The sequence below is a fragment of the Protopterus annectens genome, chromosome 7.part0, assembly GCF_019279795.1.
Source record: "Protopterus annectens isolate FY-2018-M chromosome 7.part0, PAN1.0, whole genome shotgun sequence".
Lineage (NCBI taxonomy): Eukaryota > Metazoa > Chordata > Ceratodontiformes > Protopteridae > Protopterus > Protopterus annectens.
Window position 1 is genome coordinate 1829369625 of NC_056739.1, and position 22292 is coordinate 1829391916.

Consider the following 22292-nt stretch of genomic DNA (forward strand, 5'->3'; position numbering starts at 1 on the left):
TACAGCATGGGGTCCCTTACAGTAGCTGTCAGCTTGTCATCTTTACTCATATTTGGAACAGAACTGGGAGCTGTGGTAACATATCTGACTTCATCACCAGACTGGTGCATGATCTTGTTATGCAGAATGTGACATTCAGTAAACATCCTGCACTCTGTAGCTGAATCATACAAAAGGACACCCCCGACTCATCCAGACACCTGAAACGGCTCTTTAGAAGGCTGAAGACCCTCTCAATAACAATACATATCTGGGTTGGGGATGTTTTCTAGGTCTCTTCTGCAGCTCCATTTGGATTTCTCACAGGTGTCATGAGCCATGGCTCCAGTGGGTATCCAGCATCACCTGAAGGACAAAAAAAGAAAGAGAGAGAAAGAGAGAGAGAGAGAAAGAAATGGGAGATGACAAAACAAAGAACAAATTATTTATTATTATTATATTATGATTCAACAGTACATTTCACCATGAATAACTATTTAAATACAATGGAAAAGAAGGGAAAAATAACTTATCAACAAGAGGACTACTGGGCATTCTACCATGTAGAAAGAGGTGAAGAGTGAGCTAGTATGCCAGATATGGGAATCCTATGCACTGCCAGGATTCTGGGCATAGGCATTGGTAATACACTCCCATGCATCACACACTACCTGGCAGTTGACAGAATGGTAGCCCATCCTGTTGCACTAAGACTCTTATAATGTCACTATCCATGCTGAACCTATCCAGTATCTGCTAATTATTAAAGTTATAATGATTTATTCTCTATACATATCTCTGCCTTCTTGGCTACTGGGGCAATTTTTTTTTGTTTTTGCTCACCCAAGACAAACAAATCACACCTAGAAATAGCAAGGCTAGCAGAATGACATAATTTTTATGGACTGCAATATATTTAGGATTGGCAACATTTTTCTTTATATAACATATCTGTAGACAGAATGGAAAAGGGGTAGGATTTCACTATAAATCGCAAACAGCTGAAAAAATGCTTCATTTAGCATACACTGGGTTACATCATTCCACATTTACATCTCATTATGAGTTCATTTGCTTATACTCATTTGAGGCCAATGCACACTAGTGAGTGTAAATAACTTCTATGAATTGCAGCTGAGTTGTGCTCATTTGCAGAAAGTGAGGCTAGCCTTAATACATCTTCACAATGACTATGAATACGATCCTACATCTCTCAAAAAACATCAACTGGTCCTACCTTTCCCTCAAAGCAGTATCTACCAGCTATATCAAATCTCTACTCTCCAAGCTTAAACCATGCTCATTATTAGCTGATAACATCCCCTCATATTTCCTTCAAATAGCAGGTGACTCTCTCACTCTCCCTGTCTCTATCCTCATCAATCGGTATATCTCTGAATCAATAGTCCCTTCTATCCGGAAACAATTCTACACACTACCTATTCACAAAGGAGGTAACTCCTCAGATATCACCAATTTCAGACCTATTGCTATCCTCTCCCCTCTCTCTAAAGTTCTGGAAAAATGTGTTCACAAACAAGTCATGCAATACCTTATACAGAAAAATCTCACACCCACTCAGCATGGTTTCTGACCTAAACATAGCACTACCATAGCCCTATTATCCTTCCTTAACACAATTTCTCTAGCCAGAGACAACCACAATTTAGATCTGTTAGTAACAACCTGCATTTAATTGCTGGAACCTGTGTTCTGAGAGACTGCCTTCCAATCTATCTGCAAATATACAGAGCTGAGAATATATTTTTTTTTGGTTTTAGAGTTTGCACTGTTAATTGTTGCTTAGATCTCTGTTAAACTGTCGTCTCCCTGTTCTGAGAGACTGCTTTCCAATCTATCTGCAAATATACAGAGCTGAGTATATTTTTTGGTTTTAGAGTTTGTACTGTTAATTGTTGCTTAGATTTCTGTTGAAACTGTTTTGTCCTACCCACCCTTCCTATTTCTGGCTTGTAGCTTAAATTTGGTGGCTTTTGCAGTTGCCTGCCCCACTGTAGATTTGATCTGGGTCACTCCCCCAATCCCATCTCTTTACCACATTCTACCTAATAAAGTCTTTCTGCACTTGTTTTTAGTCCTTTTTAATTTAATTGCATTTTTTAAACTGTGTTTGGTCTAATATCGCTACATACTCAAGTGGGCTAGCTTGCACTGCATGTGAATTGTTTTTACTACTGTTATAGCTACTTTTCTGTAACAAAAATAAATAAATAAATAAAAACTGTAAGCCTGTTTCCTACCATTCCTGTAACTAGTGTTCCAGATACAGATTTGCTGTATCCAGGACTGTATGTAAGTTTCTGAGCCCCCCAAGCATTTCTGTATTGGAGGGAAGCCTTCTAGCTTATCAGTGGGAGTGGTAAGCACTAGATAACCTGTCTACCACATAAGGAGTGGTTCTGGCCCAGAAATTGTAGTTATTGGCTGTTTGGGCAATCTCTTCCATCTCTCTCAACTTTCTGATTTGAAAGCCTGCATTTGCACTTGTTTCTGTCCTGTAACTCTAGTGCAGATACAGATTCTTAGTTTTAGCACTTAAATTTGCTTATTCGTGCTGAGCACTTGTTCAGAACTTGTAAGCGCTGGGTGGGCTACTAATTGCTATAGCACTCAACCTTCCTCATTACCTAGAGGAAAACAGTTTTTGTACTTACTTTTCTCAGTTGCTTAGAGAAAAACAGCTCTTGTACTCACTTTCCTCACTTATCTAGAGGAAAATAGTTTTTTATTCAGGCATGTCCAAGGGCAGCTCACAGTCTTCTCTCCTGTCTATCTGATGAATCTGGGCATCTTGAGGCAATGTAGAAATTGCCTTATGTACACAGACAACCCTCTCCTCCTACCACCCAACACTACAACCTGTGACAGATGCACTTATCTAGCCAAACTGGAGGTAAAGCTCTCTCCATCCAAGACTGAACTTGACAGTCATGAGGAAAAGGTAAACATTTGCACCACACCACACTCATCACATAGTCTCACTAAATCTACCCCACCAAAATCCACACATAGTAACACAAAAACATTCGCGGAGACTCTCAATAATAATCTGTCTAAGCAACAGAGACCTCCAAAGCAGAAACGCAGGCAAACTCTATCTCCTAACACAACCCAAATGACACCTAGCCCACAGACTCAGTGTGCCACTCAACCACAGCCAATAAGGCAAAACAACATACCCAACACACTAGTCGTAAGTGACTCTATAGTCAGGCACACTGATGTCCCACTCACCAGGCTAAACAAGGAGAAGGTTACTGTCAGCTGGCTGTCGGATGCCAGGATCCGCCACATAACCCACGCACTCAGGTCACTCCACAACAAGTACAAATATGACTCTGTCATTGTCCATGTTGGTGTGAATGACCTGAAATCTACCTCCCTGGACTACATGAAAAGAGACATGGAAGATCTCTCTGATCTTGTAGCCCAGGCAGGTATGACCCTAACCCTGAGTAGCATTCTACCATCACCCAGAATGATACTGCAGTACAAGGACAAAATGATTGACTTCAACAATTGGCTAAGCTTCTGGTGTCATTCTAAGGGGATCCAGTATCTGTCTGCTTGGGATGACATGGTTGACAGACCACGATGTTTTGCCACAGATGGCCTGCACCTATCGCCCCTGGGATTCTGGATACTGGCTAAGGCTCTTGCTGTCCCTATAGTGCCTTTTTTAGGCAAGGTACAAATGACAAATTCACCACCGTAGCAGGAACAGGCAAGCAAAAACTGGGGGTAATGCTACTCAATGCTAGAAGTCTAAATCTCAAAATGCACTCACTCGAGGCACTCTTTAAAATGGAAAACATTGATATCTGTGTAGTGACTGAGACCTGGTTCAAGGCTCCAGAGAGCACCCCTGCACTACCAGGCTATAACTCATACCACACTTTTCGGCTATGTAACCTGGACCAAAACGCTAAAGGCGGAGGTGTGTCCATACTCATTAAGGATATCCACACCTCCAGGCTAGTTGCTTAGCATAATGCATCCGAGGTTATCCAAGTGCAACTAACTCTGGGCAAAACTGCAATCCAAATTGTAGCTTGCTACAGATCCCCCACCATGCCCCAGGATTCCCATTCCTCTTTTCTTGATGTACTGGAAAATATTAGGGTTGAACAAAACACCCTAATAATGGGTGACTTCAACTACTCCACCATTAACTGGGAAAACTACTCATGTACCAACTCTTTAGCTCAACGCTTTCTGGAATTCATAAACTCAAATGCCCTGGATCAACTTATCCACACCTCCACCTGGGGCAACAATATCCTAGACCTAGTCATTACCAACATGAGTGACCGGTTTTCCACACCTGAAGTCAACTCCTCATTGGTACGATCTAACCATAAGCAAATCACCCTTGATATTCACATCCCTCCCCCACCCCCCATTAAGGAAACCATGGTAAAAAACTTCTCCAAAGCCAACTTCATGCTTCTTAAGACAGAAGTGGTGAACTTCATGACACTCATGCAGATGGACAATACAGTTACGACTGCTGAATCCTACACAAATTCACTCTATAAGCACTTACACAAGTACATGGATCACGCTATCTCAAACAGAAACAAGACGCTATCCTCCAAAAAAATGAAGCCAATCTGGTGGTCCCTTGCCATAAACAAACTGTATAACAGAAGGAAGAAACTATTGCAAAAAAGAGTAAAATCCCATGAGTGGAGGAGCTCCCTGGAAAGCCTCAGTAAGAAGCTGAGATCCCTTACAAGATCCTCCAAAGCTAGCTATGAAAACAAAATCACTACTAATTCTAAGGACAACCACAAAGCATTCTATAGCTATATCAAGAATCTCGATGGCAACACCCAGATCTGCTCTGAGTTACAGCACAATGGCATGAAAATTACAGAACCAACTGATATTGCCAACATCCTGCCAGATAGGTTCAGTGCTAACTTTACCCCCCCACCCCCCACCCCCTAAAGGGCCCATATCTATACAGGAGGAATGCAGAGTCCCTGTAATCACAACTATGCAGGTAAAAGCTTCACTCTCTAAAGCCAAAAACACAGCATCCATGGGACTGGACAACATCCCAGGCTGCGTTTTACACGAACTTCAGAATGAACTGGCTCCCCACATAAGCACCATGTTCAATAAAAGCCTCACATCAGGCTTTGTGCCCACTGAATGGCACACAGCAACAGTTATCCCACTCCACAAAGGTGGAGCCACCACTTACCTCGGGAACTATCGACCTATTAGCTTGACGAGCCTGGTCTGCAAGGCCATGGAAAGTATCATCATGGAACTCATTAACAAAGACATTGGTAACCTCCAAACTCTTGATCCCACCCAGTTCAGGTTTGTGAAAGGCAGATCATGCCTCATGAACCTAATCGACTTCTTTGAGGCAGTCAGCAAAGCCGTAGATGAGGGTAAGGTGGTTCACACAGCCTATCTTGACCTTGCCAAGGCTTTCAATACCATCCCCCCTTCTGGAATTATAGCTAAACTCACTAAACTAGGTATAATTCCCTACATCACAAGATGGATAGCCAACTGGCTCACTGAGAGAACCCACACTGTAAAAGTTGCAGACTCCAAATCTGACCTCAAAGCAGTGACAAGTGGAGTACCACAGGGTTCCGTCCTGGGACCTCTCCTGATTGGTATCTACTTCCCTGAAGGACAGGCTAACACAGAAGACCTCTGGCTAAGGAAGTTCACAGATGACTGCAAACTAGGAGCCATAGTCAAGTCCCCAAATGATGTGGACATCCTACAGAAAGGCCTCGCTGAGACAGATGCCTGGGTCAGAGCCATGGTCTCAAGCTCAATGCCAAAAAGTGCAGTGTCATCCCCTTTGGTAAAAATTATGTACCCATGACCTACCACATAAGCAGCAATCTACTTAACACTGAATGTGTGATAAGAGACCTTGGGACCCAGGTGGACAGTAGTCTCCCCTTTGATAGTCACGTTGTCACAGTAGTCAGGAAATCCTACATGGCACACCTCATCATAAAAGGATTCTCATCCAGGAAAAAAGAGGTCATTGTTCCTCTCTACTCGACACTCATTAGACCCATTATAGAGTACAATGCCCCTTTTGGAATGTACCTCACAAGACATCTGCAGCAGCTGGAAAGGCCACACAAGTACCTCACAAAGAGGATTACTGGCCTCAAACAAATGCCATACACTGACCATCTCAAAAAACTCCAGCTTTACTCCGTAGCATATCGCCTACTCCAAGATGATCTCTGCCTAACATATAAAGCTATGGCAAACACAGAGCTGTTGGACATGCTACACCTAAAGCAATCCTAATCCCTCCGAGCTACATGCTCTAGGGACCTAAACCTTGTCACCACAATAAACAGGACATGCTGGAGGGATAGATTCCTGTCCCAGAGACTTCCCATACTCTGGAACAGGCTACCCATCTATGTCAATCAAAGTTCTTCATTAGCACTATTCAAGAAAAATCTTGATGAGTGGATGGGAAATAGGAAATACACCCCGGGGGTTCACTTCTGTGTCTCTGCTCGACAGTGACACAGGAAAATAACTTTCTTGGGTGGCGTAAGCCAGGGAACCTTGTTAGCTAGGCTTACGTAGGCCCTTGGGCCGATAGCCTAGTACCTACCTATGAACCTATGAACAAACTTATCTCTTGCTTATTCTTGGACCTCTCAAAGGTTTTTGTCCCGTCCCCCCTTTAAACAACCACACCAAACACATAAAGCTATTTGATGACCTTTATTAAACTCTATTATACAATGAACATATACACACAAAAACAACATTAGTTATCTTCCTCAGCAACGATGATCTCAGGGCAGCATCACCACTCACCCTGGATGAATTTACCTCAGGGCAGCGTACATACTCACCCTGATACCTCCTCCACTGGGGCAGCATACCTACTCACCCCACATAAAGAGGCAACATACCTACTCACCTCTCCTCCAGACCAAATCATTAACAAATAACCACCTTCTTTAGAGGAGGAACAGAAGAGGACAATCCTGTCCCCTTTCTCCACCACCAGCCTTGTCCCAGGCTGTTCACCCTCCTAAACCCTAGCCACAATCATATCCTCTAAAAAGAGCTTCAAATGCAAATTAAAAAGATCCAATCTTACGTCATTAAGGTGTACTCCATCCGTTCGGTAGCAAGACTCCTCTCCATCCCCAAAATCACTATGGTCAATGGTAGGCATCCCTAAAATTCTTATCTGCCTAGCCAGCCTTTGGTTGATGCAACTTCTGACCCTTTCAATTGTCCTATAACTATATACAGTCCTCCAACACAAATGAGGAACCAACTCCGACCACACAATTTCCATACCTGGGTACAATGTCTGTAATCTCATCAAATCCTGAAGAATAATGTCCACTAATTGTTTTTTGGAAAAAATGTCCAAGTCATTGCCCCCCAAATGAAGGATTAGTATACAAGGACAACCCACCTTCAATTTAGCCCTCTCAAATTCATGCAACAGCCCATCCCACCTAAGACCCCTAACACCATGCTAAGTCACTGACAACCCTAAATGTGATAAACCCAAATTTTCCACATCATCCCTAACTAAAGCATGCTTCTCTACCCAGTGGATATACGAATGCCCAAAGATGATAATGTGCTTCCCTAAAAGAAAAGAAGAGAAAATTAATAATCAGACCACAACTTATCTAATATAAGACAAAAATACATTTGAAGACCACCTCCCCACTCTCAATCAATTCAATGGAACTACCCTCTCTAGCTAAATCTGAGGGTCTACCTATCCTGAATGAGTGATCTGCAAACCTCTCTGCCAGAAATCACATGCAACGTAAAACCCTCCTCACCAAATTTATGAATCTACTACTCGATACCACCATCCATTGAACAAAAAAATAACTGATCCACACTCCCCTTCCAACTCTTCAAAAATTCTTTAGCCCACGTTACTGGGCAAAGGCAAGAATTCCTGTCAGGTTTAAGCACCACCAAACATCCCCTACACAATTGATCTCTCTTACTCCTCCTTAATGCAATAGTAACCTCACCCTCCCCTATGATAACATCCTTTCAACATAACGAGCCTAACAACTCTGAAATACGGAAAGCACCAAAATATAACCATGTACATAATGCACCCCACATAAAGTCATCCTAAGACCCCCTTGTAACAAACCTAACCCTCTCAACAAAACTTTCAATATAACCCTCGTAGGTGGCCATCAAATATCCCTACGTTCCACCAGCACTCTCCCACAACCCCTCAACATACACCCTAATGTCCAAGACTTAGTGAAATCCTGCAACCTTGCTACCTTAGCAAAAATGCTAATTGCAGCCAAATCCACCTTAACTGTCTGCAAAGCCTTGCCTAGCCTCTAAGCACGAGCTACATATCGCAATAGTAATTTCTCCCACCATACCCCTTCCTCTTCTGGCAGCTGAAAAAGAAACTGATTAAAATCAGTCAGACAATCGACAGATCTGTGAAGTGATCAGGAAATTCTGTTCAATTCTGACAGCGGATGATAAAATAAAGAACATCGTTGGAGAGAGACCCAGGTTTCTCTATAAGAATAAAAAGAACATCAAGAGATTACTATGCCATAAAGATGGCTTTAAACGTGGTGGTTCACTATCAGACCACAAGGGTACTTTTAAATGCTGCAGATGCAAAGCTTGTTCTTACTTAGATACTAGTAATACTTTCCTCCACCCAGTATCTGGACGTAACTTTCATTTCGATGTTTATGCTGATTGTACTACTAGCCACATTATCTATTTGGCTACCTGTCGCAAGTGCCAAGCTTTTTATCTTGGTAAAACTGACCAATGACTGAAGGATTGTATTCTACGACATGTCAGAGACATTGATCAGAAAGTTCCACATAATGCCGTAGCAGCACACGTATTGGTCCATCCTACGCATAATTTCTTGTTTAAAGCTGTGGAAGTGGTCACCCAAAACATCAGGGAAGGAGATGTCCACAACAGGACAGAATTAAGAGAGATCTTTTGGATCTATAATTTTAGAGCTAATCGACCCCCAGGTCTTAATACAATAGTACCTCTCAGACCTGCTCTAAAATCTAGAAGAAACTTACTCCATATCAATACATGATTCTAGCATTTTAACATTGAACTACATTATAAGAGACAAATTTCCACTTTGAACATTTATTTTTGTCCTGTGCCTTTAAGAACACTAAAGACAATCAGCTACCAGCTCTTGATTGTGTTTCCTTTATAAACAGGAAGAGCTAACCACATTTTTATACGATCTGAAGAAGGCATCTGCCGAAAGCGCTCATCGTTTGGACAATTTCATCTTTTCAGCTTTTTTACGCTCCAGTGAAGTATATGTTTTTGTCAGCTTTGCTTACAAAGCAGCTATCAATTGTGCTATTAACTGTGCTTTAACAACTTGAAGCCCAAAGTTGTGTATGTTAATTACTAGGCTAATTATTTCAGTGAAGCTTGCATTTTGTCAGCTTCTCTTTTTAAGCTTTCAATAAATTGAGTTTTAACAGCCTGAAGTTTGAAGCTGTGGATGACAACAGTTCAGTGAAGTTTGCATTTTGTCAGCTTCTCTTTTTAAGCTTTCAATAAATTGAGTTTTAACAGCCTGAAGTTTGAAGCTGTGGATGACAACAGTTTGTATACTCAACTATTTTCAGTTCATCATATTCTAGTGAAGTTTACATCCTGTCAGCTTCACTTTTTAAGCGATTAATAAATTGTGTTTTAACAGTCTGAAGCCTGAAGCTGTGGACGACACCGAAGGTCTTTTTTCTTTCTTAATATTAAACAATGTGATGCTTTATATAATTTAAGGAATAATGTAAGGTTAGTCATTACTAAGGCTGATAAAGGGGGTGTGATTGAGGTGTGGAATAGTAGTGAATATGACAATAAAGTTAGAAGACAACTTAATGATAAAATTGCTTACAGCAAGTTACCATTTAACCCTGTTTCTTCTTTCAAATTGTTTACTGACAATTTTTTTGATGAAAGCAAAAAATGATGATTTGATTAATGACTATGTAGTTCAACAGCTGATGGTAGATGATCCCCAGCCACCCTACTTTTACTTCCTGCTAAAGATACATAAATCTAGAAATAACCCCCCCCCCCCCCGGCTGACCAACTGACTCGGGTAGAGGATCTGTTACTGAATTCTTGTCAGTTTATCTAGAGGCTAAGTTTAAACCATTATTAACATTAGTGAGAGCATGTATTAAAGATACAAGGTAATTTTTATCATTGATAAATGATGTGCAAGTACCACCAAATGCCTATTTGAGTATGTTTGATGTACAATCACTTTACGCTAGTGTTTCACATGATGGAGGCATAATGGCTGTTAAATATTGGTTAAATGAGTCTAGCAAACAAGACAAACCCTTGCAAGTTCAGAAAGAAGGCTTTGTCTATTTCAGCCAAAACCGGTCTGTTTGTGCCTTACAGGACATGTTGTATTAAACTTTAAATTTTCTACAGACATCACTATGTGCTGGCCTTGTGTTTCTCCATTAAATGAGTCTAGGGGATATGCTGATAAGGAAATTGAATTTTTGATTATACTATTGAGACTAGTATTAGAGCATAACACTTTTTTTTACAAGAATGGTTGGTACTTACAGATCAAGGGCACTGCTATGGGTGTGACTTTTGCACCCATTTATGCAGACTTATTTATGGGATATTTAGAATGTCAACTTATATATGATAGTAATAACCCATATATTAAAGTTCTGAAGCTGTGGCAATGTTATATGGATGACTGCTAGTGTATTTGGAATGGGCCAGTGGATGTTTGGCATGATTTTTCCAAATATCTGAATGCAAATTGTTTTGTTATTGTCTTTTCAGGCAAAATACAAATGTTTAACGTTGACTTTTTAGATATGAACATTTCTAAATTGATTGATGGTACTATGGCTACGAGTTTATATCGAAAACCATTTACTAAGAATTCGATTTTGTTAGCACCTAATTGCCATCCTAGTCACATTATTAGGAATATACCACAAGCTCAATTTTTGAGACTTAGAAGGTTGTGTAGTTCTGACCAGGAAATTGAAATTGAGGCCCTTAAGATGAGTGATAGATTTTTAAAAAGGGGATATGAGGACAGTTTGATTAACAAAGCCCATAATGTTGCCTCTTGTTGTAACAGAGAAGACTTATTGAGATCAGAGTAAAACTAAGGCTGATATGCCTGTCTATGATATAACTCCAAGATTCATAACTATCTATGGCACCAATACCTTTAAAATTAAAGAAGTTATAAATAAATATTAGGATATTTTGAAATCTGATCCATTTTTAATCAAGTGTTGGGGAAACGTAGTTTTGGCTATAGGAAAGGAAAAATATTGGTGAGTTTTTATCTGGGTTTAAGAAAAGCAAATGTATGAATCTTGGATTTCAAAAAAATGAACCTAGGAGATGTACTTTTTATGGGAATTGTACATACTGTAAGGTGTTATCCAAAATGAAGTCCTTTACTTCCATCTATACCAACAAAGTATTTGATATTTGATCTTTAATTGCATGTTATACAGAATGGGTGATTTATATGGTGGTGTCAGTGTGGTGCTTTCTATGTTGGACAGACATCATGACCATTTAAACACAGAGTAGTACTGCATGTTAGTGATTTAAACTATAAGTGTACTAGGAGTGTCCTTTATAAGCATATGATGGAACATAAGGGGCCACATTTTATTTATGTTAGTATTGATTGTGTAAGGGGTGATGGTTTATCTGTGATTAAAAAACATCAAATTTTGGATAATAAAGAAAGAATATAGATCATTAACTTGGGGGCCTTATATAAACCTGGACTGAATGAAAGTTACTAAGTCATTAATTTATATATACTACAGATTAGTGTGTGTATTTCTTAGTAGATGTTTTTCTTAGTAGATGTTAAAAAGTAGGTCTGAATTTTTTTGTTTTTTTCTGTGTTTTTTTTCTCTCTCCTGGATTATGTAAAAAATGGCACTTTGAATGTCTTGAGCACTTAGCATACTTGACCTTTAAAAGTATTGTGAAGCTGGATTATTTCCTGTATGCACTGAGGATTCCAGGGGGCGGAACCGGTCTATTTTTTCCTTGTCGTTGGCTGGTTGTTATCAGTGTATCTGACCTACTGGGAATTATTTATAGTTTTCTACTGTTTTTGGAAGGATTCCACTTAATTTGTGTGGAACTGTGGAACTGTGGAATTACGGCAAACTAATCGAATACAATAAATGCTTTTTTTTATCTAGAATGTTTTGAAGTGCTGGAATTACTACAGATATATATATATATATATATATATATATATATATATATATATATATATATATATATATATATATACAGAAGTACCACCTGATCTCCTCAAAACAGCATGGATTCTGGCCTGGACAAAGTGCTATGACAGCACTTTGGTCCCTATCTAATGACATCCTGCAAAACTCTCATAGTGGCCTCCTTACAGAAGCCCTATTTATAGAAGAGACAAAGACATTTGACCTCTTTGACCATTATCATCTCCAAAACAAGCTAATTAAAATTGATATCAGTCCAGATATCTTTCCCTGGTTTAAAACTTTCCTCACTGACAAATACTTCAGAATTAAAATAGGATCCTCTCAATCAGAATATGTGCCTAATAATGAAGGGTTACCACCAGCATCCTTTCTTACCCTCCTCCTCTTCTGCAAATACGTTAACAAGTTTCCTTGATACCTCCTTCATTTCCCAATTATCCTCTATGTTGATGACATGGTCACTTAATGATCAGATCACTCTCTCACCAACATTCAATGCCAACTCTAGTCATACCTGTATGAGCTCCATCAATGGCTCATAAACCATAAGCTACTTCTTAACCCCACGAAAACCAAAACTATACTTTTTGGAATTGCCCAGAAAAATCACCAGTCACCTGACTCTACAAATATCTTTGATTTACACAACAATTCCATAGAAACAACCTCCATCTTCAAATACCAAGGATTATGGCTTCATCAGTCACTAAACTTCCATTTCCACATAGTCAGAGTGAGAGCCAGAATAAACTCCTTCTTTTTGGCAAAAAGATTTTTCTTTTTCTATCCCAATCAGTCATAGCTGCTACTATTAGAAAAGGAATTGTCCTTTCTCAACTTGAATATGACCTTCCAATATTTGCTTCTACCTCCAAATAAAACATTGCCACAATCCAGACTATCTCTAACAGCATCTGCAGATTCATTAGAAACTCATGTCTCTGTAAGCATCAATATATCACCCTAGAAAAGCCAAATGGTGACCCATAAAACAAAGATCTAATCTACTTTTAGTATTCCAACTCTACAGACTTCTCCATTTCCACACCTTTACTCCCCTTTTAACTAGATTTCATGAAAAATACTCCTCACCCAACCTGGGACACTGTGTATGTGCCACACTAACTCTCATTACACCCTAGAACCAAACTCCACAGCACTGCATATGCTTTCTCACATCAGGCACCCATTCTTTGGCAGGTTCTTCTTCAACAAAAAATACATCATCACTTATTCCAAATTCAGAATGCAGCTCAAAAAGCACCTCTTCATCCAAGCCAAACTACTTCTGCTTCAACACAGGATATATTACATTACCCATCTCCTTTTCTTTTCATGTCTCTCAAGATTTACGGAAGATCGTTCCACTTTAGAAACTAATGCATATATTGTACAGTACACTCTATTTGATTGTGCAGTGCACTACGATTGTTTATGAGAATGAATATATATACTTTTTTTTTATGTAATTGGTCTAAACTACTTTGTTATTGCTTACATTTCTGCATTTTGTGTTTGTAAAATGTCTAGTATTTTACCTGCTCTGCAAGCCTATGGAATGCATTGTCATGGACCTTATAAACAGGGACATTGATAACCTCCAAATGCTTGACACCACATAGTTTGGTTATGTCAAAGGGAGATCATGCTTGTTAAACTTGGTCTACTTCTTCAAAACAGTCACCAAAGCCATGGATGAGGGGAAGATGGTTCACTCCCTACTTTGACCTAGGCAAAGCCTTTGACACTATTCCCCACTCGGGCATAAAAAATAAACTCTCTCAGCTAGGCATCAACCCATATGTTACCAGATGAGTAGCTAACCGGCTTGCTGATAGAACCTACTCAGTCAAAACGAGTGGTATTCCCCAAGGATTGGTCTTGGGGCCTTTACTGTTTGGGATATACTTTTCTGAGGTGCAAGCCAAAACCAGTGGTCTGTGGTTGACCAAGTTTGTAGATTACTACAAGATGGGCATGGTCTTAAATTCCACTAATGATGTGAACATCCTCCAAGAGGGCCTTAGCCAACCTAATGACTGTTGCCAGAAGCATGGCCTCAAACTGAATGCCAAGAAATGCATCATTATACCATTGGGAAAATGGCATCCCCACTAATTATCACATTAATAATGTACTAAGCATGCAATCAGTCATGAGGGACTTTGGCACCCACATTGATAGCAACCTGACTTTTGACCACCACGTTGCCCCCATTGTAAGAAAGGCTTTCTACATGACTCACCTCATAAGTAAGGGTATTTCATCCAGGAACAAGGAGGTCATACCATCCCTGTACATCTCCCTTATCAGACCCATTATCGAGTACAATACCCCCTTCAGCATGTTCCTTGCCAAGCACATGCAGCAGCTGGAGAGACCACAGAAGTTCCTGACAAGGAAAATCCAGGGTCTCAAACACTTATTCTATACAGATATGCTAAAAGGCCTGTCCTTCTACTCAGTCTCATACAGACTGCTCAGAGATGACCTGTGTCTGGCATACAAGGCCATCTCAGACCCAGCCTTGATGGAGTTGCTGCATATCCGTAAGTCAAACTCCACTCATGCAACCCACATGCAAGGCCTCAGCCTGGTCTGTGACATTTTGCGGGATAGATTTGTGTCCCAAAGACTCCCCCATCTGTGGAATAAAGTCTTTTTTCATGCCAAGCAAAGTACCTCTCTAGCCCTCTTTAAGAGAAACCTGGATGACTGGATAGGAAACCGAAAATACATCCCTGGGGTCACACCTGTGTTCCTGCTGTACAGGGGAAACAGGTGCTGACTTTGTGGGAACATGGGAAAAATTCTTGGCTAGGCTTATAAGGGCCTCCATGCCAATAGCGTAGCATCATCCTAAGAACCTATGAACCTATGAATCAGAATAACCAGTCTGTTGACAGGCTATCAAGATAAAATAGTCAGCTGTTTTGGGGGTCTGTATATGTTAGGAATACCTTTACTACTGGTAAGACTTTTATTTTACAATATTTCTCCCATACTGTAACATTCAGCTCTGAAACTATACTAAGGGAAAGGTAGGTAGTATTATTCATAATCACATGCTATAGGCCATGGAGTTTGCAGAACATAGATTTCTATTGGTACTTCACAGTAGCTAAATGCTATTTACAAAGGCATCTCTCCAATAATATTGGAAATTACCTTTTTCTAATGGTTTCACAAATGTATTTTTCCCTTTAAAAACACATCCTGCATTCTTCATGCTTTAGCAATCCTTCCTTGTCTGACAATGGTTTCCAAAGGGGTTTTGTTAAATATTTTAGTTTCATACAACAGCAGGCTTCAAACAGTTTCCAATTCTTTTTTCAGAGTACTCATGTCCTAGCAATCATTCTATTTTTATAGCTAGATATATTTGTCTTTTTAGTCATGAATACAATAATCAACAGATCTCTGCACTAATGAACCATATTTCCTTTCCTCCATTATAGCTAAAAGAAACAGGGGCTTCAGAAAACAGATGGACATCTCCAGGATCTATTCTTTATTGGGAACTGGGTATTTCAAGCCATCAGTGGAACTTAGGCAGCTATGTTGTAAGGGTAGGTTGGGAGAGCTTCTATCAAGGTTAACCATGTCTCTGAGATGGAGACTTTTTGCCAGAAAATGCTTGAAATATCTTTTTATAATCTCAGACTGGGCTTGTAACTATTTTTTAATGTTTGACCCAAATTGTTGGCATTGTCTTTGTAAAGGAATAAATACATCTTGGGAGCATATAGTCTGAGATTGTGGCAAGGTATGAGGTTTTTGGGTGAAATTTTGGGAACGAGCACATAAGATGGATTCACGTGAAAAGGCAGCCAGGCAAAATATCATGTTATACGGTTTTACTTTAGAACATCAGTCTCCTAGTATTTTACATATCATGCATTTGATGGCTAATAAGGCCACTATGCATTTCTGGAAGGATTTGATATACTCCCACAATAACTGAATGCTAGCAAATACTTCTGGGAATTTACTCTGCAAAGGTTAAGATAGCTGGACAGAAAATAAAGAAACGTAGAGTCAATAAATGATCACTATGTGCAGGCATTTTGGGTCTAAAGAGTCCATCATAGCCCCCCACACAAACATAAACAGATATGAATATGTATAGGATCGAAATCAGAGTATATAGAAGGGAATGCTGCTGAAAACATATCTCACAGTCAGTAAAAAGGTGTTAACTGCTATGTTCTTAGATGCATTATGCCCTTAGGTGAATCATAATTAGTTATTCAGTTATATCCAATTCTGTTTAATTACTATATATTATATAATTTCTATCTGTTTATGTCTAGTTAATCTAGTTAATTACAATGTATTCTTGGTTATCTTTCTTTCATTTATTCAAAATGTTCTTATATAATCATTTTAGCAGCATAGATATTTGTTCTTAATCTAGAAAGGTTAATGCTACTATGTTCCAGAAATATAACAAATGCATAATGATATGTTAGTTAGATATTAATAAAATTATATTAATTCAATCAGGTATATGAAACACTATGTTAAACTATCTTATACAGAAATAAACTTATTTATAACAGTTGCTTGATAAATGAGTATTGTATGATGACCTTATTGGATGTGTACATTAAAAATGAATAAAAAAAAAAATGAATAAAAATATTCAAAGAAGAAAATAATAAGAAAAAAAAAAGCAAGGTATTGAAGCCCCATTTCTATAATTGTGATTATGCAAGAAATTCCTCATGTTTGAGAAGTCCCTCCATGCTTACTGTGTTTAGAAAATTTCAGCCGATGTCAGGCCATCATAATGTTGTTTACAGATAATACTCCTTTGATAAACAGCACAACATCTAGGTCATTCAAAAACCTTAACATCTTTGTCATTCAATATTACATTGCTATAATGTAAATGTCACAATAATAATAAATTGATTTTCTTCCTCTTTATTCTTCTTCATTATTGCAGCATTATTTCACTTATCATTTATGTGTTACTTCTGCAGTGATACTTGTATAGATTTTTGCTTTTGCCTGTTAGCAGTATCACTGTAAGTGATAGCTTTTCTGTTGGCTTTTTAGTTAGTGAATTTTTTTGCACAAGGTAAATACAGGTCACTGCAGATACATGTTGCATTCATGATTCTCTTCATAACTGTAGGTTCCTTTATCGTGCAAAGAAGTTCCTATACAGTGGCTGCAAAGAACAACTGAAGTTCTATAACATTTTCAAAGCAACATCTGTAAAATCCTCCCTTATACGCTAATTAAAACATGTTTGTTATAGTGATCAATACTGGCATTTCCTTAGGTTTTATAGCTGCCTTTGATTTAACAAAATAGAAAGGTTGTGGGCTCTGTTTCCTTCATCAGCATCTTCAATTCATATTCCATTATTATCAGTAATGCAGTTTATCTGCAATAATGACTACCCTGCAGAGATACATTATTTGAGATAAGACATGAAGCAAAGATTCAGTATACCTTTTCTGTGTGAATATTCAATGAACTGTGACCCTTGTAGTTAGAAAACATTGTATTTTATTTAACTAATGGAAGAATTCTCCCTAATTGGTATACATATTACTGTGGGTCTCGGCTTAGAAAGGGAGTTAATGCTGCAACCCTTGATAACAAAGTAAATAGCTGAGTGGACGAAGGTCTATTTCTGACAATGTGCAATCAAAGAAAGCTACATTACCCTACTGTGTTAACTTATTTTATCAATTAACTACTGAATCTTACTTTCTCAAGACATTTCTCTCCCTTTATGTAAAATGATGTGCTTCAGAAGGACGTGTAATAAAAATAAAGGGTTTAAAATAGGGTCAATAAATGTCAGTCTAGAAAAAACAGAATATTCAGCAAACAGGAAGCAGTGAAGCTCATTAATTGCACAGCTAGTAAAGATAATTTTGTATAAGAACAGTGAGAAGCTGGAGATATCTTATAGACATATTTTTTCTCTTGCTTCTTGGCTGCTGGTTCACTTCCAGAAAACAAGGGATGCATCTAAATTTAAAATATGTCTACAGACCACAACATCGGAAGTATATAAATATTAAAAAGAGCATTTTACTACATTTTAGAATGTGCAAGAACATATTAAGATCTGGGGTCATGAATTGCAGCTATACAGACAAACAAACACACTCATGCACGTATCCTTGGATGTTATAACTTTATGTTGCAGTAATGCATTCCAATTTTATTTAAAAGCTGATATACTTAAACCTCTTCCACGCAGAAAATCAATGTGCTTTGAAGAAAACACCGCTGCAGCTCTGAATGCATATAGCCAGTCACAGAGCTCTCACATCATTTAAGTAGAACAATAGCTCTTAAGCATTCTTGCTGCCATGAAAGTGCACTGCAGCTTCTGTCCTATGAAATAACAAGTTAGCAAAGGAATGCCCTCTTTGTGCTCAGAGCTCTTTTCACTCTCAACGTTCACAACAGATGCCTGTTGCTGTTCATGAATTGCCCAAGATTTTGACTGTGAAGCATTCTTTTCCCTGAAAGTAGCCTGCTACTTGAGAGCAGCATAATAAAGTGATAACTTATAGGACTGAGTCTCTCTTGTAACTGTTTGTGTGAAACAAGCTCTCAACATGTGAGTAAGAAGCATTTAACCCACATTGCTTTGCCTATCTTCTTTTAGCTCTATTTTAAGTCTAGGTGTGAAAGGTCATCCTCTCAATGTGGATAGGCCTACTCAGACTGCTGCAGATTTGTGGTACTCAAAAGAATGACATCTTTTAGTGTGCCACAAAAGGCTTTACATGAGTATGAGTTTCAATTAAAATGTAATAGTGGGAATTATGCACTATTTGACAGCCTTAAGTATTCTTTTAAGGTGCTTGAATCAATGGATTCATATATGTATATCTGTTTAATGCGTGATGGGCTTACTTCCAATAGCTTCTGTGTCACTTTTCATACTGATTAACAGCAGTCTTCATTTGAACACTTCTTTTGAAAATTCACAGTGAGCATGCCTCTGTTTATCTAGTATACTGGAAAACAAATTAGACAATTTTCCCACACCTTTAAAAATTTCATTTGTGCAGCATTTGGAAAAAAAAACGTTAAGAAACTCAGGAGAAGGTGGGACTCCTTGTAAAATGGTACTGCACTGTGTGAGAATAACTATATGACATATGTGGAGTAATGTGAGCAGTGTTTTTATAATCTGCAGTTCTTTGTAAAGATCATTGCTGTATACTTTGATATCTATTTATTTGAAGTGCACAAAACTTTTGGAATGTTTTTTTTATTTACCCGAGCTTTGTATGCAGTTCAATTTTCTTGTTTTATTTTATTTTTTATATTTTAAAAGAAGTGGTCCATCAGATATCACTTGCTTCCTCTCTCTCAGGAACATGTGTTGCTGTCATGTTAGATAACCAGAAGTACTAATCCCCATCAGGACTTTATTAATCATCCCATATCCTGTCATCTGTGTTATCTATAAAAAACCCAAAAGATGAATCTAGATATTTTAAGCAGGACAAATGAAGAAGCAGATCTAATAGTTAAACGTAATCAATTTCAAAACTTGATGTTTTTAACTTAAAGTAACTAGTCACTAATCTTAAAATGTTAAAAACAAAACCTTCATTTCTACTGCTAGCATAATACAATAACCTATATTATTTGGCTACTTTGTATGTGAACAATAACTTGAGTCTAAGAGAGTCTGTAGGTAACATTTTAAGCAAATATCTATCTATCTATCTATCTATCTATCTATCTATCTATCTATCTATCTAGCTATCTAGCTATTCATCTTATCTCTCTCTTTTCCTCATAGCTGCTATTTCTCATGACAGAAGTTTGTTTAGTGAAAAAAATCACTCTATACTTTCTAAACTTTTGATGGGATTACAAGTGCAAAACAACTGATTTTACGAGATCTGTACACAGATAGTCTTATAGCATGAATCGTAATTGATTTTACAAGGCTTTTGTATAAATGTTAATTCTGCTGTTCTCAAAGAGACTGTTCTCAGAATAATTAATTTTGTAAAAAAATGCCATCAGATATAAAAGGTGTTCATGTGTCATTATTGCTCCTAGATCCATGCAACAATAAACTCTTTTCAGTATTATGCCATGTTTTTATGTATGGGTAAGTGAATGTCTTGCCAGAGCTAGGTTAAACTGAAATGCACCATCAAAAATCCCTCCATGAGCTCATTATAACCAACTCCCACACCCAATGAGCTTCCATAATTTGCTTATGCAGCATAAACTGACGCTTTTGTTTCAAAGGCGTAAAAGTGTGCTTGTACTCTTTAGTTAACTGATTGAAACAAGTTGCAATTGCACCATTAGGGAACTTCCTATCCTTAAAAAACTTGTCTAGATAAAATTCCTCATTGTAAAGTAGGGACCTTTTAGCTTCCTTATGTTTCCTATGTTTAACGATTTTGTCTGCAAACACTGCCATAGCGGACAATCTAAACCTGGTGCAAGCTCCTTACATTGCTGAAAGGTGGGAAAAGAAGATATGTGGGCATCAACTATATAGATTATATTCTGACTTCTACAGGAATACCAATGGATGGGTTTAGAGTCCATAGTACATCAAGCTGAACTGCAAAACATGTCCCATAACCCCCAAGGTGTTCACTCTCAGGCCATCTTTTTCTAAGTTTTCCTGACTATCTCTCTCTTATCCTTCTGGGTCCATCCCATGTTTTTGTCCCTGTAACTGACATGTTCCAGTCCACAATGGAATACTTTTTACCTCTAGGTAAAGCAAAACTGATTTAGGAATGGCCATCACCTGTCAAAATATAGCCACTACAGTGGCTATAGCATAGATACTAAAATCTGGGAGTTACGCACATCTGTTCCTAACTCCTACAAACAGTTTGTTTCCTAGCTATTGGAAGAACATAAGGGTCCCACGGAAATGAAGCCACCTTATGCTGAATCTTATTAGGATAAGTTATCCTATGAAGATAGAGCAGATATCTTGCCAGAAATAGAAATTTAAGAAAGCAAGACATTTAATTGCTACAATGTTTGCATGAAAAGAGAGAAAAAGAGACTTCCATTGAGCTAAAAAGGCCTGCGTATTGTCTAATAGAGGGACAACATTCATTCCCAGAAATACAGAAAAACCAAAAGGAAGGAAGATGTCTATATATTTTATTTTTTTGAATGGTAATAGGGCTGTCTAATCACCCATGCAAAAGGGTCTTCCCTTTTTCATTCAGTGGGGAGACGATTGGCTTCATCCTTTTTATATTCAACTATCAAAGATTTCTTGATTATACAGAGAACATCACAAGCTTTGAAAGACTCTCTGTACAGTTTGACAGCCAAATTATCCCATCATCTGCAAACCATGATGAAGAGACAGTGAGGAAAGGATTACCTTGCATTCCCTAATTAGAACGATTCTGTCTTGTGTAAGTAGCTAAGCTCTTAAAAGATAAGATAAAAAGAAGAGGGGGAAGTGGGCATCCCTTTCTAGTGTACCTATATAAACCTGTTTAAGAATTCTCCCTTGAAGCAGTATGCACTCACTCCATGGCACAAAAATCCCAACTAAGACTGCCAGAAGCTTTATGCAAATCCACAAAAAGGTCAGATTTTGGGAGTCCTTAAACTCTATCTCATGTAACAAAACTGTATTTATCTACAAGTCTACCAGATCTTGGACCTCTTGCCCACTTTTAACAAAACCTTGCTGAATGAGCTGTATTAAGGCAGGAAGGTTAGCCTCCAATGCTTTAACCAAAAATGTAACATATATCTTTGTTTCCAGCTGCAGTAATGGTAGCTATAAAGTATGTCTTGAATAAAATATGTGCCTCAGATTTCAATGCCAAAGCAAGTGAACCTGATAGAGAACTAGATTAATGATAGCAACAATAGTCATTCCTTATGCATATATGAGCATGGAAAATTAAATTTAACAAACTGCATGCTACAATACCTGATTCCTCATGAATGATATTACTAACCTTTGAACCTTTGTGCCTCTGA